We start from the raw sequence: 8,392 nt of genomic DNA, 5'->3' as shown, positions 1-8,392 counted from the left end.
AGGTTCCTGCTACACAGCTCGAAATACGTGAAAAAACGAGATTTTCTTCAAAAAACTGACCTAAACCACACTGCCCAAAGCAGAGGATCTGCTGGTGCCAGGGTGAGGCTGGCCTCCCCGGCTACAGTCCCCTGGAGGAGGAAACTTTGTCCCAACTGAGGCTTCTCCGGCGGTGAGCGGGGCGGACAGCCGCCGCACCGCTATCCTGCCACACAGCGCCCAGACTGGGGCTCGAGCTTGAGCGGACCCGGCCCTGTCCCCCCCCCCCCTATGGACCGGGGGGGTGATCCCGGTCCTCGCCCGAGGGCATGGCAGCTGAAGCACCAAGGCGCCGCCGGGACACTCAAGGGCCTCACAGCACCACGCAAGATGGCGGCTGCCACGCGCGCCGAAGTAAGCAGATGGGTGCACATAACTGTAGAGCACCGAACACACAGCATCACGACCTGATTCGGGTCAGAGAGGCCAGAGGAGTTGAAGGCTCCACGACACCGATGCCCTTCAAACAATCTCCTACAAGTGACAGTAACCTGCCACGAGATAGGCGGGCAACAATGGCAACCATGGAGGCCTACCAGACCCAAAGCGGCGGATACACCAGTACGCACCACACTCACAACCCTGCCGCCAAGCGAAGAGGGCCGCATAAGGAGGCGATGGAGAACACCCTCACCTCGGTCCCCAACAGAGGCTAACTTAAGAGTCACATCTGGAGAGACATTGCTAGCAAGCCTAAAAGGACGCTTGCACCAACTCAAGCCGACAAGCTGGAGCAGGCATTGACCGACCATCTGTCCTCTACCATCCACGCAGCGCCGGACCCACCAAGACGGCGGTACCTGAAACATATACAGACTTACGAACTATTGATCTATCTAGGTGACAGTATGCTATACATGTTGATCGATGTCTGGCCTGAACACACTTAAGTTTGTACACTGAGCCGCGGACCACAGCTTATATCTCTCCCATTGTAACACATAACTAAGAAAGCATAAAGGGCACACTAAAAATGCAGGGTTTGCCAACCCACTTTCACTCATGCCTAGCTAACAAAGGGAAATTTGCAATCCACTGTGTAAACTGTGTGTGTACCCACTGTAACGGGTGCCCTGCCCTCCCGGGCAAGCAACATGGGAGTAATCCCAGATAAGCGACGCCATCACACAAAATAGCACATGCCCTGGCTACCTCTTACAGCACTACACTAGAAATTGAGATGCTTAGGGCAATAGTGATGTTTACTAGCTACTGGGACACTACTGTTAATCCTTATTTAACTTAATATGTCATAGCAACGTTTACATGCCCACATTACCCAGCGGATCTTTACATTTATCCTTAAGACACACTAGCAATGTTTAACAGCTTGAACTAAGCAAACGTAACTTAATGTAAGAGACAACAGCTAGACGTAGCCTGTATTACTCACTTTACATGTGTTGTTTTTATATTTTACAAGCGTGATTGTTATGTGGACAAGCGGAAACTTACTGGCTTATATGCCTATACACCTTGTATGCTAAGCCGAAGTTTTAGTTTCCCTTAGCTAAGCGTTTATTTTTTATTTTATCTTTCTATTATTTGTTATAACATGCTCTGACTTATATCAGTGTATTAGACCGTAAGCGGCATATGTCTGTACATGTCTCAACTAATGGGCCTTATCTTTTTTTTTCTTTTATTATTTCTTCCTATAAGCGAGGATATGCAATAGAAATGTTCACCATAATCTACTTTTACGAAGCGAAGATGTAACTCATTATAATTAATGCGAAAAACCTACGTATGACTAGCCTGCTTTACTAATATAAAAATGTGTATGCTCCATCTAAATGCTATATAACGGTTACCAAATCTGTATGTACAAAATGCTGGATTTTGCTGTTGTGGCATTGCCGACAAGCGGTTGTTCTTCATGCACAATATAAATAAAGAATTTAAAAAAAAATAAATATGCCTTTTGAATTGCCCTGGGATGTCTTCTTTAAGAAATTGTATGCCTTTATGGGGTAATTGGATTATATAGCCTTGTAAAATACTCTAAAATGGGACATGGACACAGCGTAAAAATTCAAAGTTTGAAAAAAACTGGAATGGCTGTGTCTCAAATGTGCCCCTTCAATGTCCACATATACCTGGCAAAGGTACACACGGGGGTATTGCTGTACTCAGCCGACATAGTTGAGCAACATATGAAGTATTATACAGTCGTAGTACACATAAGGTTTGAAAAATATACTGCGCAAACTCACTTTGTGTGTCAAAAAGGCAGAAAAAAATGCGTATTACCACTACACTTGGTACAAGCTAGCGGAAAAATTATCCCACGCTAAGGTTCAAAATATGCCTTTTGAATTGCCCTGGGATGTCTTCTTTAAGAAATGGTATGCCTTTATGGGGTAATTGGATTATATAGCCTTGTAAAATACTCTAAAATGGGACATGGACACAGCGTAAAAATTCAAAGTTTGAAAAAAACTGGAATGGCTATGTCTCAAATGTGCCCCTTCAATGTCCACATATACCTGGCAAAGGTACATACGGGGGTATTGCTGTACTCAGCCGACATAGTTGAGCAACATATGAAGTATTATACAGTCGTAGTACTCATAAGGTTTGAAAAATATACTGCGCAAACTCACTTTGTGTGTCAAAAAGGCAGAAAAAAATGCGTATTACCACTACACTTGGTACAAGCTAGCGGAAAAATGATCCCACGCTAAGGTTCAAAAAATTCCTTTTGAATTGCCCTGGGATGTCTTCTTTAAGAAATGGTATGCCTTTATAGTGTAGTTGTAATATGTAGCCTGCTCAAGTGCTCCAAAGTGGGACACGGACGCATCAAAACCCTCCATGAAAATTCACACTTAAAAAACTTAACTTGTTATGTCTCTTTTACAGCAGTGTAACTTCACAAAATAGTGTCTAGGTCAGGGGTAGGCAACCTTTTAGCAGCACTGTGCCGATATAGGATTGTGATGTCCCGTAGCGTGCCGGTCCTATTTTTTAAAATTTAGGTGTGTATGCTGCCATATTCTGCTTGTGTTATTTTTACTGCAGTTGCTTTGCATCATTGTATTTGTGCATATATGAGCTATTATATTGTATATGTTTATTAGTAGTTTATGGTATTGTGTATGATACATATGAATGTGGGCTGTGTATGAGGGCTGCTTGTGGAATTGTGTGTGGATGGATATGTCACATTGTGTGTTTGGTAGTGTGTGTGGGCTGTTTGGGGTATTGCATGTGAAAGGCTGCATGTGGGGTTTGTGTGCATGTATGTGGATTGTTAGCGGGTTACGTTTGTACAGATTGTGTGTATGTTTGTGTGTGAGCTGTTTGTATTATTTGTATAAGGGGAGGGTTATTCTTCATTTCTGTGTTATGAATGTAAATTAGTGATAGTAAAAATGTCTATATATTGTGTATACCTGTATTCAATATCTACTCAAAATGGCTGCTAGAGCACCCGCTCCCACCGACTAACTACCTCGTGTAACAAGATGGCGCCTACATCCGGAGTAAAATCCCGGGATGATGGTGACATCACGCCTCATAGGATGTGCATTAGATAAGACACTAAACACCTAACCAATTAGAGATGTATTCTCTCTGTTATCTACATTTTTGCATATGATGTATTTTTGCCTTTAAAAGGGGCTTGCCGCCCCATGAGTAAACATTACAAAGTTTTTTATTAACCTGATACCTGTGTCTCAGTGTAATTTACTTCAAAACGTGCACGCATTTATTTTAACAATTTGGAAAGGAGCAGATACTCAGATAAACACTTGGTTTGATCCACAATATCTGTGTATATCTAGCAGTATGGTTGGCTTCCCTGGGTTCCAGTGGGGACCAGGCTGGCCTGGTACAGGTCAAAGACAGGAGCTGCAACAGCAGCTGCAGGCTGCTCTACTACGTTGTGGATTCCCATTCACAAGTGCTTGGAGGAAGTGATCTGAGATAATTTCCTCTATGTGCTGCAATGCTTAAATTGAGGATTGTCCTTCACCATCTTTTCGTATTAGCAGATATTTGAAGTTTTACTGGGACTCCTAATAGGCCAGAGCCTGTTTGGCTCTAGCAGCCTTGAGTGCCGTGCAAAGACACCTCGAGTGCCGTGAACGGCACTAGTGCCGTAGGTTGCCTACCTCTGGTCTAGGTCATACATTGGGCATATTGTTTTACTCAGAAGGCTTAGCTGAGCATAATTTGGGGGGTTTGAACTTAGTGGCACTTATGAAATGTACAAAATGCCCAGCAAAAATGTAATCCATATGTAAAAAATGCCCCAAATTATATTTTACCACATACTTTGGCATATATTGGTGAAAAAATGGGGGCATGTTAAAGCACAATATGCACCATATGAGCTACCCTGAGGTGTCTACTTTTACAAATGGTAGGCCTTTGTGAGGTTTTTTTGAATAGTCAAACTGCTATAATACCCCAAATTGAAGCATAGGCCCATTAAATCCGCCTCTCAAAATTCTACTGTAAATGTTGAAACGGACAGGTCTCCTATATGGCACTGTAGCTTCACGAAATAGTGCCAAAGACATACAATGGGGGTACCGTTGTACTCAGCAGACGTAACTGAACACATAATAAAACCTTGTACAGGAATAGCACACACCAACTTTACAAAATACACATTTCTTTGTTATAAGTTTGTGTGCCAAAAAACCCAAAATACTAAATTTTACTCCAATATTTAGCAGAGATTGGCGGTGAAATGGCTACTTAGAAAGTGTAAAAACAACCTTAGGACAATAGCCTGTGATGTCTACTTTATATAAATATATACTTTTGTGTGGCAATTTTGTTTTCTTTTATGGCTATTAAGCTTACAAGACAAACATACCAAATTCTAAAATCGCTCCATATTAAAAGTTTATTTTACTCCTTGTGCTTTGTGACCTGTAACTACCAAAAAAACCTGAAAATCCCAGACACATTATATATTCTGTAAATCAGAACAACTAAATGAATTTATTTTTAATTACTTTCTTTAACCTGCACTAATTAGGCACACATTATTGTTGCAAAAACTGTACAAATAACACAGTTTTTTATTTTTTATTGCATTTTTCTGTATTTTTTTAATAATAAATAAGCATTTACATATAAATATGTTACATCAAATTAAAGCCCTTTCTGTCCTCTAAAAAACAGTATATAATATGCGTCAGTGCAATAAACGAGAGAAATGCAAATTGAAGTTGAACGCATACAGCAAGAAAATGCAAAAATTGCTTGTGTCATTAAGCGTAAGACAAGCTTCTGAAGCTGTGTCCTTAAGGGGTTAAAGCATAGACTTAGCAGGGCTAACCATACCTATATCTTAGCCATAATATTATATAGTCAGGAAGATATCCTCTATTTAAAATATATCAATAATTGAGAATACAATATAAAAAAAGGATTGCCTTGGAAGCAATAAAGTGTTGTCTTTTTAGATATTTTATTAAATAAAAATATAAATATAGACATAAAATCCATTGCACTCATTTATAGCAGAGTTTATACGATTAAACTATAAGCTTGCAATATCATTAAAATAGAATAACACACCCTCTTGAACATCTCTCAGTCATTATAACATGGAGCAGTGTCTCTGTCTCCAAATCTCTCCTCTGTCCGTTAACATTTAAAAGGTACACATATTTATAGCTTTTTTCATTTTAGGGTGATATATGAAAAAGTAAAACCTCTTTTATTTTATTCATTTTAGGGTTAGCGCAGTTCATGTATGAAAAAGTAAAAGTTCTTTTACTTTTCATTAGAATTCAGTATGACGTATAGCCTTGAAGATGTTTATGCATTGCTTATTATTGTATTAACCCCTTAAGCACACAACTTCTGGAATAAAAAGGGAATCATGACAGAATATTTCCATCATGTGTCCTTAAGGGGTTAAGCTAAAACAAAATGGCGTAAGTTAGAACTGCTCAGCATGTTATGCACTGAAAGTAGGTGAGAGGTTATTAACCCCTTCAGGACGGAGTCAATAGTACACGTTCTGATCAAAACAAAAACTGGAATTTGCGCTATATGTCTGTTCAACCGTAATTCACCTCTTTCATATTAAATGCACCCACACTTATTATATATCATTTTGTTCAGGAGAAACAGGGCTTTCATTTCATATCAAATATTTATATATGAAACATAACGTATTATGAATAAAATAAAAAAAACTGTGAGAAATTTGAAATTTTTAAAAAATATTGGTAGTTCCGCCTCACATTTTAGCTGTAAATGTCATAATACTGTTAGGTTTTACTGCAAACAAATGCACATATTTGTAATCAGCAAAGTCTCATGAGTATAACAGTATCCCCCATTAACAGGTTTTATGGTGTTTTGGAAAGTTACAGGGTCAAATATAGAACGTTCCATTTTCATATTGAAATTTGCCAGATTAGTAATGTTACCTTTGAGATGGTGTGGTAGCCCAGGAATGAGAATTACCCCCATAATGGCATACCATTTGAAAAAGTAGACAAGCCAAGGTATTGAAAGTGGGGTATGTTTAGTCTTTTTTAGTAGCCACTTAGTCACAAACACTGGCCAAAGTTAGCGTTCATATTTGTTTTTGTGTGAAAAAAGCAAAAAACTAATATTTGGACAGTGTTTGTGACTCAGTGGCTACAAAGAAAGACTGGACATACCCCACTTGCAATACCTCGGGTTGTCTACTTTTGCAAATGGTATGCCATCACGGGGGTAATTCTCATTTCTGGGCTACCATACGCTCTCAAAGGCAGCATAACCAATCTGGCAAATTTCAATGTCAATAAAATGAAATGCAAGCCTTATATGTGACTCTCTAACTTTCCAAAACACCATAAAACCCGTACATGGGGGGGTACTGTTATTCTCGGGAGACTTCACTAAACACAAATATTAGTGTTTTAAAACAGTAAAGGAAAAGCGACCTAAAAGACCCCAAAACCCGAGATATTACCCCCCAAAAAAGCAGACTAGCCACCGAAGTGGTTATGGGCAGGAAAAGCAAGAAGCCTAAGCCCGACTTGCCCCGGGTGGGCACCAGCATTGGAGAACTGTGGCGGCGAGCGCAAAGTGCCCCAGACCCTGTCATGGCCGCTTACATGGACGGCCTCGAAGACTCCGACGACATGCTCTCTGAGTCGGACGAGATCTGTCTGCCCGCCATGCGAGCTCCAGAGAAACCTGCCACAAAGCCTGCTACACAACCCGACTCAGCTCCGGTCACGAAATCAGAGATGAGGGAGCTGCTGGCAGAGCTCCGACAGAACATCCAGGAAGATGTGGCGGGCATGCGGAGGGACATAAAGGGCCTCACTGACCGCATGGCAACCGTGGAACAAACCTCCCATGCGCATAACAGGCAGCTTGCCGTACTCCAACAGGAGATGATTTTAATGCAACAACAACGCACAAAGATGGAACAGACCATGGCAGCAATGGAGGACACAAGACGTGCCCAGAACCTCAAGGTCAGAGGCATAGCTGAATCTGTCCCAGAAGCTGAACTCCCCCACCTCGTGAGGCGCCTGGTGAGCACTATATTACCACCAAAACAGGCCAAAGGAGTGGGCATAGAGGGCTTATTTCGGATCCCTAAACCACCAACGGCCCCACCGACAGCAACTAGGGACTTAATTATCAAACTCCAGAAACGACAGGACAAGGAATTAATCATGGCCGCAATCCGAAACACCGCGCCAATCTTTTTTGAGGACATGACACTATCGATCTACTCTGACCTATCAAGGGGGACTATGGCCTGGCGCTCTACTCTAAGGCCTTTCACCGCTCTGCTCCGCGAGCGCGACGTCACATACAGATGGCGATCACCTTGCAAACTCCAGGTGCTCCACGGGGAGGCCACGCACCTCATAACGAACTTACAAGAGGCTGAAGCCCTCCTCCCTACACTGGGCCTTCCAGCGGACGCCATGAGACGACCTCCCACAACCCGCAAGCCACACAAGTGGAACCCAGCTACCTCTGAGCCCTTCGTTCCAGGCAGGCCCACCCGCACGACGCAGACCGCAACCACCACCTGAACCATTAAGAAAGGGGACTATCCAACCTCTATGGCTGCTCATAACACTGCTGCCTTGTTCTCTTATTTTCTTAATTATTTTTATTGTTTGCCTTTGTGTCTTGCCTACATCTATCTCTGCTATCCTACTTACCACTCTCAGATAGCGTTTAACTGAGCGACCTGTACATAGTAGTATGTTTATACATGCGTTGGGGGGGAAGCACCCCGGAGACATACCCGCTAAAATGACTCCCTACCCGCCACAAAGGTCCCAACGAACAGCGCGGGTGCTGCCTCAATCTAGGCACGCGCAGCCCCATTAGAGGCTTATACCAGGCCTCTAAG

This window comes from Pelobates fuscus, chromosome 2 (genome assembly GCF_036172605.1).
Source record: "Pelobates fuscus isolate aPelFus1 chromosome 2, aPelFus1.pri, whole genome shotgun sequence".
In the NCBI taxonomy this organism is placed as follows: domain Eukaryota; kingdom Metazoa; phylum Chordata; class Amphibia; order Anura; family Pelobatidae; genus Pelobates; species Pelobates fuscus.
The sequence above is the reverse complement of the archived record's forward strand: the minus strand, read 5'-3'. Positions refer to the sequence as shown.